Raw genomic sequence first — 10,137 nt, 5'->3', positions numbered from 1 at the left:
AGAATGAGGGAAGACCACGTTACAATCCACAAAGATATGGAGACCCTATGGAACTCGACGCTACGCATCACAAAGGTGGGAATGATGATCCGGAAAAGAAACGAAGACGAGAAAATAACTTATGCTTTGAATGTGGGAAAGCAGGGCATCGGGCAGCAGAATGTCGAAGCAAGAGAACGGGGGGCAAGAAGGGCAACTTTAAGAATAAGTTCAGCAGGGGCCAACTTAATGCCACCTTCACGCCACAATTATGTGCTGTTAGCATGACAGGGCTAGCCACGCCACCACCAGCTTACGAAGAAGAGCTCGAAGAAGAAGAGGTCGAGGGCCTCTCATGGGTAAACAGGGACCCGCAGTTAGGGGAATCATGGTCCATTCGAGAAATTGACCAATGGAACCGTCGTATCTGGAGATTTGAGAATACCGATGAAGGAACCATCAACTATGACCTCAGTGTAGCAGACGCTGAGGAGGGTGAATCCTACGAGGTTCGGTACATCGACCAGCACCGAATCCTATGGTTCGGGATCACTACAAACACATCCTTCGTGGAAAGAATTAGTGAAGAACACCTTCAATGTCCAGGCCAAGGGGAGCTATGGGAAGTATTCTACTACCATATATCTGAGAGAAATGAGAGCCAGACTCTGTTTCTTTGTAGAAAAGTTGGAGGAGAATATTGTGTCCAAGCCCAGGCCATATTACCACCACCAGTCGTGGGTACAATAATGAGAGTAACTCGAGGAACCTCCCGATACACCTTATGGAAAGACTTACTCGATGATAAAACTAGATCAGGAACGAACGCTGTCTATCTAGAAGAGGAAGAGCCTCGACGTGTAACATTTGCCGATGAGATCATCCAGAATAACGAGAATGAGCAAATTACACCACAGCTGAATGCTACAGGACAAGCAGGACAGATATACTGCAAGGTCAAAATAAACGGACAAATACAGCAAGCCATGATAGATTCAGGGGCTACAGGAAATTTTATTGCACCAGAAGCTGCAAAGTACTTGGGAGTCCCACTCCAGAAGAAACAAAACCCCTACCAATTGCAGTTAGTTGACGGGCAGCTAGCAGGATCTGACGGGAACGTTTCACAAGAGACACGACCAGTACGAATGAGCATAACCCAACACTCAGAGGTTATACAGCTTGACGTTGTGCCATTGGGCCAACAACAGATCATCTTAGGGATGCCATGGTTGAAGGCACACAACCCTAGAATAGATTGGTCACAAGAAACAGTGACATTTGATCAGTGCAAGAACGGTCACGATGACACGTTCAAGGCGTCCGCGAGACGTAACACGCGCCAAGGAGAGTTGAACGCGAACAACACCGGCGACGTAGGACACCCAGTCCAGGGTCCTCCATTAAGAGCGAAGGCCAGTACACCTCCTCTACAAATGCAGAAGCCAACGACACGGCAGGAAATCGCAATCAAGGCAGAAGAGCCTATGATACCAGAACAGTACAAGAAATACGAACATGTGTTCAAGGAACCAGGGATCCATGAGGCTTTGCCAGAACACAAGCCATGGGATCATGAGATAATATTGGAGGAAGGCAAGATGCCTGTGCACACCCCAATTTATTCAATGTCAGCCGATGAGCTGAAGACGCTCAGGGAATATATCGATGACAATTTGGCCAAGGGATGGATCAGGGAATCCACGTCCCAAGTGGCAAGTCCAACTATGTGGGTACCCAAGAAGGATGGTACTAAGAGACTAGTTGTGGACTACAGAAAGCTCAACACGCTTACCAAGAAGGATCGATATCCACTTCCATTAGCTACGGAATTAAGAGATCGATTGGGCGGAGCTACCATATTCACCAAGATGGACCTGCGCAACGGGTACCATTTGATCAGAATGAAGGAAGGCGAGGAATGGAAAACCGCTTTCAAAACAAGATACGGGCTATACGAATACCAGGTTATGCCGTTCGGGCTAACTAACGCACCAGCTACTTTCATGAGACTCATGAACAATGTGTTGTCACCATACTTAGACACCTGTTGTATATGCTACTTGGACGATATCCTAGTATATTCAAACAACGAGGTCCAACACACCAAAGATGTCAGCAACATTCTCGAAAGCTTAGCCAAGGCAGATTTGCTGTGCAAGCCAAGCAAATGCGAATTCCACGTTACAGAAACAGAGTTTTTGGGATTCACCGTATCGAACCAAGGGCTCAAGATGAGCAAGGACAAGGTTAAGGCAGTGCTCGAATGGAAGCAGCCTACCACAGTTAAGGAAGTACAATCTTTTTTAGGATTCGTCAACTTCTATCGAAGATTTATTAAAGGTTATTCAGGGATCACAACACCCTTAACCAATTTAACAAGAAAAGAGCAAGGGAGCTTCGAATGGACCGCCAAGGCGCAGGAGTCATTCGAGACGCTCAAACAAGCAGTGGCCGAGGAGCCAATACTGTTAACATTCGATCCTGAGAAGCCAATCATAGTGGAAACGGATTCCTCAGATTTTGCTATAGGCGCAGTGTTGAGCCAACCAGGTCAAAATGAGAAATAGCAACCAATCGCATTCTACTCTCGAAAGCTATCACCAGCCGAATTGAACTACGAAATATATGACAAAGAATTACTGGCGATAGTCGACGCATTTAGAGAATGGCGAGTATATTTGGAAGGATCAAAATACACAGTACAGGTGTATACGGATCATAAGAACTTGGTTTACTTCACCACAACGAAGCAGTTAAACAGACGACAGGTCAGATGGTCGGAAACCATGGCCAACTACAATTTTAAGATTTCATATGTCAAAGGATCAGAAAACGCTAGAGCCGACGCTCTTAGCCGAAAACCAGAATATCAAGAAAATAAGTCGTACGAATCGTACGCTATATTCAAGAAAGAAGGCGAATCACTGGTTTACAATGCACCACAGCTTGCAGCTACTCATATATTGGAAGACAACCATCTCAGGAGTCAAATCCAATCACATTACGACAAGGATGCTACAGCTATACGCATACGCAAGACAATAGAACCAGGATTCACGATAGAAAACGAGATCATATACTTCCACGGAAAAGTATACATTCCTAGTCGAATGACTAAGGAATTCGTGACGGAACAACACGGGTTGCCGGCACATGGACATCAGGGAATCGCGAGAACATTCGCAAGATTACGGGAAATCAGTTACTTCCCACGAATGAGAACGATAGTTGAAGAAGTTGTTGGAAATTGCGATACCTGCATACGGAATAAGTCCTCTAGACACGCTCCGTATGGTCAGCTCCAGACCCCAGACATGCCTTCTCAGCCATGGAAGTCCATTACATGGGACTTTGTGGTCAAACTACCACTCTCGAAAGACCCTACTACAGGAGTTGAGTACGACGCAATACTCAACGTAGTAGACAGATTGACAAAATTTGCATACATGATACCATTCAAAGAAACATGGACTGCTGAGCAACTAGCATATGTATTCTTTAGGGTCATAGTAAGCATACATGGAGTACCAGATGAGATAATCTCGGACAGAGACAAGCTCTTTACCTCGAAATTCTGGACTACCTTATTAGCACTAATGGGTGTTAAAAGAAAACTATCAACAGCCTTTCACCCACAAACCGATGGTCAGACAGAGAGGACCAATCAGACAATGGAAGCATATCTTAGATGCTACATAAATTATCGACAGGACAATTGGGTAGAGCTATTACCTATGGCACAATTCGCATATAACACATCGGAAACGGAAACCACAAAGATTACACCAGCACGCGCGAACTTTGGGTTTAATCCTAAAGCATACCAAACACCGATACCACAGGAAGTTAATGCCGAATCAGCAATAATACAAGTCGAACAATTAAAGGATTTACAAGAGCAGCTTGCTCTTGATCTAAGATTCATATCTTCCAGAACAGCAGCGTACTACAATACGAAACGTAGTATGGAACCTACGCTTAAAGAGGGGGATAAAGTTTATCTGCTACGACGAAACATCGAAACCAAGAGACCAAGCAATAAACTCGATCACAGGAAACTAGGACCATTCAAGATTGATAAGGTAATAGGAACCGTTAATTATCGGTTGAAACTACCAGACACGATGAATATTCACCCAGTGTTTCACATATCCTTACTCGAACCAGCACCACCAGGAGCGCCAAGTGCGCCATTTACGGAAATCGAACCAGTCAACCCGAACGCCATATACGATGTCGAAACAATACTAGACTGTAAATACGTCAGAGGCACAATCAAATATTTGATCAAATGGTTAGACTATCCACATACCGAAAATTCATGGGAACCAAGAACAAACCTCAACTGCCCTGAGAAGTTGGAGGCGTTCCACCAGCAATACCCGGATTTGCCCAGAAAGAAGGAGAATCCATTGAGGCAAGGATCGAAGGATCCAAAGAAGAAGAATCGAAAGCAAAGGAGTCGTCGCTAGGATCAGCAGTCGAAACAGATGCGTGTTCCCGCTCCTTTTCAACGCGTTCATTTTCCAACCTATCCTTTTCCTCAGCTGCATCCAGCTCATCCAAGGTTTTCAGACCACGACGCAACATGGCACCAGCACGGTCACGAAGGGATCGTTGCTGAGTGTCGAGGCGAATCAATTTAGAAAGAGTAGCACGGCGCTCCGTTTCCAGACGTTGTTCCTCGCGCTCCAAAGCATCCCAATCCGAGACAGTGGGAGGAAGAAGGTCACACTTCAGACCAGCTTTAACACACTCACCACAACGACGAGACTCTGACAAAACACGACATTCCAGTTTGCGGGAAGAACAACGAGCACAAGGATCATCCATAATAAAACCTCTCTCTTTGAATTTGGTATACAAGCAAGCACGATTTTCAGTTGATTTGGGAGTCCTAACAACAGGCATTATGAAAGAAAGAAATCAGTCATTACATTATTACAAGAAGTGGGGTAAACACTATAAGTAACGCTTGGGGACAAGCGCTAAGCTAGGAAGGGGATAGTGTTACGATGGTCTGCCACAATAGACGTCACGTGACCCCGACGCTTAGGTAACCGGATCAGAGGGATCATTAGTGATCCAGTTGATCGGATCAGAGGGATCATTTGTGATCCGACTGAGCACAGAGAACGAAGGTCTATATAAAGGAATGGGTTTCATTACAGTGTAGAGCTTCGTGCTCAAGAACAATCATTAGTTTCATTACTATAGTTACGAGAATTGCAACCAGTTACAACCTTATTGAATTCCTACTTGAAGTCTAGTCTAAACCACCTCGAGAGATCTCTAGCCACTTCCACGTGACCCTAGAGGCAGCTCCCGTAACACTACTACTATATCTTTTAGAATATATATTCGAAAAATATGAAAAAACTAAGGAAAGATTTTCTTGAAAAACCCCATTAATCTTTACTATATTCGAATCAGAATATAATTCTCTATCCCTTTTTAAAATCATTGAATTAATACCTATTCAGATTAAAAAGATATTATTGTTGATATTGAAAAGAGAAGTTTAGTACATCTATATTAGAATCATCAATATCAACACATCATCAATAATAAACTTATTATATCGATGTTACGGGAGCTGCCTCTAGGGTCACGTGGAAGTGTCTAGAGATCTCTCGAGGTGGTTTAGACTAGACTTCAAGTAGGAATTCAATAAGGTTGTAACTGGTTGCAATTCTCGTAACTATAGTAATGAAACTAATGATTGTTCTTGAGCACGAAGCTCTACACTGTAATGAAACCCATTCCTTTATATAGACCTTCGTTCTCTGTGCTCAGTCGGATCACAAATGATCCCTCTGATCCGATCAACTGGATCACTAATGATCCCTCTGATCCGGTTACCTAAGCGTCGGGGTCACGTGACGTCTATTGTGGCAGACCATCGTAACACTATCCCCTTCCTAGCTTAGCGCTTGTCCCCAAGCGTTACTTATAGTGTTTACCCCACTTCTTGTAATAATGTAATGACTGATTTCTTTCTTTCATAATGCCTGTTGTTAGGACTCCCAAATCAACTGAAAATCGTGCTTGCTTGTATACCAAATTCAAAGAGAGAGGTTTTATTATGGATGATCCTTGTGCTCGTTGTTCTTCCCGCAAACTGGAATGTCGTGTTTTGTCAGAGTCTCGTCGTTGTGGTGAGTGTGTTAAAGCTGGTCTGAAGTGTGACCTTCTTCCTCCCACTGTCTCGGATTGGGATGCTTTGGAGCGCGAGGAACAACGTCTGGAAACGGAGCGCCGTGCTACTCTTTCTAAATTGATTCGCCTCGACACTCAGCAACGATCCCTTCGTGACCGTGCTGGTGCCATGTTGCGTCGTGGTCTGAAAACCTTGGATGAGCTGGATGCAGCTGAGGAAAAGGATAGGTTGGAAAATGAACGCGTTGAAAAGGAGCGGGAACACGCATCTGTTTCGACTGCTGATCCTAGCGACGACTCCTTTGCTTTCGATTCTTCTTCTTTGGATCCTTCGATCCTTGCCTCAATGGATTCTCCTTCTTTCTGGGCAAATCCGGGTATTGCTGGTGGAACGCCTCCAACTTCTCAGGGCAGTTGAGGTTTGTTCTTGGTTCCCATGAATTTTCGGTATGTGGATAGTCTAACCATTTGATCAAATATTTGATTGTGCCTCTGACGTATTTACAGTCTAGTATTGTTTCGACATCGTATATGGCGTTCGGGTTGACTGGTTCGATTTCCGTAAATGGCGCACTTGGCGCTCCTGGTGGTGCTGGTTCGAGTAAGGATATGTGAAACACTGGGTGAATATTCATCGTGTCTGGTAGTTTCAACCGATAATTAACGGTTCCTATTACCTTATCAATCTTGAATGGTCCTAGTTTCCTGTGATCGAGTTTATTGCTTGGTCTCTTGGTTTCGATGTTTCGTCGTAGCAGATAAACTTTATCCCCCTCTTTAAGCGTAGGTTCCATACTACGTTTCGTATTGTAGTACGCTGCTGTTCTGGAAGATATGAATCTTAGATCAAGAGCAAGCTGCTCTTGTAAATCCTTTAATTGTTCGACTTGTATTATTGCTGATTCGGCATTAACTTCCTGTGGTATCGGTGTTTGGTATGCTTTAGGATTAAACCCAAAGTTCGCGCGTGCTGGTGTAATCTTTGTGGTTTCCGTTTCCGATGTGTTATATGCGAATTGTGCCATAGGTAATAGCTCTACCCAATTGTCCTGTCGATAATTTATGTAGCATCTAAGATATGCTTCCATTGTCTGATTGGTCCTCTCTGTCTGACCATCGGTTTGTGGGTGAAAGGCTGTTGATAGTTTTCTTTTAACACCCATTAGTGCTAATAAGGTAGTCCAGAATTTCGAGGTAAAGAGCTTGTCTCTGTCCGAGATTATCTCATCTGGTACTCCATGTATGCTTACTATGACCCTAAAGAATACATATGCTAGTTGCTCAGCAGTCCATGTTTCTTTGAATGGTATCATGTATGCAAATTTTGTCAATCTGTCTACTACGTTGAGTATTGCGTCGTACTCAACTCCTGTAGTAGGGTCTTTCGAGAGTGGTAGTTTGACCACAAAGTCCCATGTAATGGACTTCCATGGCTGAGAAGGCATGTCTGGGGTCTGGAGCTGACCATACGGAGCGTGTCTAGAGGACTTATTCCGTATGCAGGTATCGCAATTTCCAACAACTTCTTCAACTATCGTTCTCATTCGTGGGAAGTAACTGATTTCCCGTAATCTTGCGAATGTTCTCGCGATTCCCTGATGTCCATGTGCCGGCAACCCGTGTTGTTCCGTCACGAATTCCTTAGTCATTCGACTAGGAATGTATACTTTTCCGTGGAAGTATATGATCTCGTTTTCTATCGTGAATCCTGGTTCTATTGTCTTGCGTATGCGTATAGCTGTAGCATCCTTGTCGTAATGTGATTGGATTTGACTCCTGAGATGGTTGTCTTCCAATATATGAGTAGCTGCAAGCTGTGGTGCATTGTAAACCAGTGATTCGCCTTCTTTCTTGAATATAGCGTACGATTCGTACGACTTATTTTCTTGATATTCTGGTTTTCGGCTAAGAGCGTCGGCTCTAGCGTTTTCTGATCCTTTGACATATGAAATCTTAAAATTGTAGTTGGCCATGGTTTCCGACCATCTGACCTGTCGTCTGTTTAACTGCTTCGTTGTGGTGAAGTAAACCAAGTTCTTATGATCCGTATACACCTGTACTGTGTATTTTGATCCTTCCAAATATACTCGCCATTCTCTAAATGCGTCGACTATCGCCAGTAATTCTTTGTCATATATTTCGTAGTTCAATTCGGCTGGTGATAGCTTTCGAGAGTAGAATGCGATTGGTTGCTATTTCTCATTTTGACCTGGTTGGCTCAACACTGCGCCTATAGCAAAATCTGAGGAATCCGTTTCCACTATGATTGGCTTCTCAGGATCGAATGTTAACAGTATTGGCTCCTCGGCCACTGCTTGTTTGAGCGTCTCGAATGACTCCTGCGCCTTGGCGGTCCATTCGAAGCTCCCTTGCTCTTTTCTTGTTAAATTGGTTAAGGGTGTTGTGATCCCTGAATAACCTTTAATAAATCTTCGATAGAAGTTGACGAATCCTAAAAAAGATTGTACTTCCTTAACTGTGGTAGGCTGCTTCCATTCGAGCACTGCCTTAACCTTGTCCTTGCTCATCTTGAGCCCTTGGTTCGATACGGTGAATCCCAAAAACTCTGTTTCTGTAACGTGGAATTCGCATTTGCTTGGCTTGCACAGCAAATCTGCCTTGGCTAAGCTTTCGAGAATGTTGCTGACATCTTTGGTGTGTTGGACCTCGTTGTTTGAATATACTAGGATATCGTCCAAGTAGCATATACAACAGGTGTCTAAGTATGGTGACAACACATTGTTCATGAGTCTCATGAAAGTAGCTGGTGCGTTAGTTAGCCCGAACGGCATAACCTGGTATTCGTATAGCCCGTATCTTGTTTTGAAAGCGGTTTTCCATTCCTCGCCTTCCTTCATTCTGATCAAATGGTACCCGTTGCGCAGGTCCATCTTGGTGAATATGGTAGCTCCGCCCAATCGATCTCTTAATTCCGTAGCTAATGGAAGTGGATATCGATCCTTCTTGGTAAGCGTGTTGAGCTTTCTGTAGTCCACAACTAGTCTCTTAGTACCATCCTTCTTGGGTACCCACATAGTTGGACTTGCCACTTGGGACGTGGATTCCCTGATCCATCCCTTGGCCAAATTGTCATCGATATATTCCCTGAGCGTCTTCAGCTCATCGGCTGACATTGAATAAATTGGGGTGTGCACAGGCATCTTGCCTTCCTCCAATATTATCTCATGATCCCATGGCTTGTGTTCTGGCAAAGCCTCATGGATCCCTGGTTCCTTGAACACATGTTCGTATTTCTTGTACTGTTCTGGTATCATAGGCTCTTCTGCCTTGATTGCGATTTCCTGCCGTGTCGTTGGCTTCTGCATTTGTAGAGGAGGTGTACTGGCCTTCGCTCTTAATGGAGGACCCTGGACTGGGTGTCCTACGTCGCCGGTGTTGTTCGCGTTCAACTCTCCTTGGCGCGTGTTACGTCTCGCGGACGCCTTGAACGTGTCATCGTGACCGTTCTTGCACTGATCAAATGTCACTGTTTCTTGTGACCAATCTATTCTAGGGTTGTGTGCCTTCAACCATGGCATCCCTAAGATGATCTGTTGTTGGCCCAATGGCACAACGTCAAGCTGTATAACCTCTGAGTGTTGGGTTATGTTCATTTGTACTGGTCGTGTCTCTTGTGAAACGTTCCCGTCAGATCCTGCTAATTGGCCATCAACTAGCTGCAATTGGTAGGGTTGTTGTTTCTTTTGGAGTGGAATTCCCAGGTACTTTGCAGCTTCTGGTGCAATAAAATTTCCTGTAGCCCCTGAATCTATCATGGCTGGCTGTGTTTGTCCATTTATCTTGACTCTGCAGTATATTTGTCCTGCTTGTCCTGTAGCATTTAGCTGTGGTGTAATTTGCTCATCTCCGTTTTCCTGGATGCTTTCATCGGCAAATGTTACACGTCGAGGCTCTTCCTCTTCTAGATAGACAGCGCTTGTCCCTGATCTAGCTCTGTCATCAAGTAAATCCCTCCATAGGGTGTACCGGTAGTTC

The sequence above is a fragment of the Botrytis porri genome (genome assembly GCF_014898465.1).
Source record: "Botrytis porri strain MUCL 3234 chromosome Unknown BPOR_024, whole genome shotgun sequence".
In the NCBI taxonomy this organism is placed as follows: domain Eukaryota; kingdom Fungi; phylum Ascomycota; class Leotiomycetes; order Helotiales; family Sclerotiniaceae; genus Botrytis; species Botrytis porri.
Note: the sequence above shows the minus strand (reverse complement) of the source record.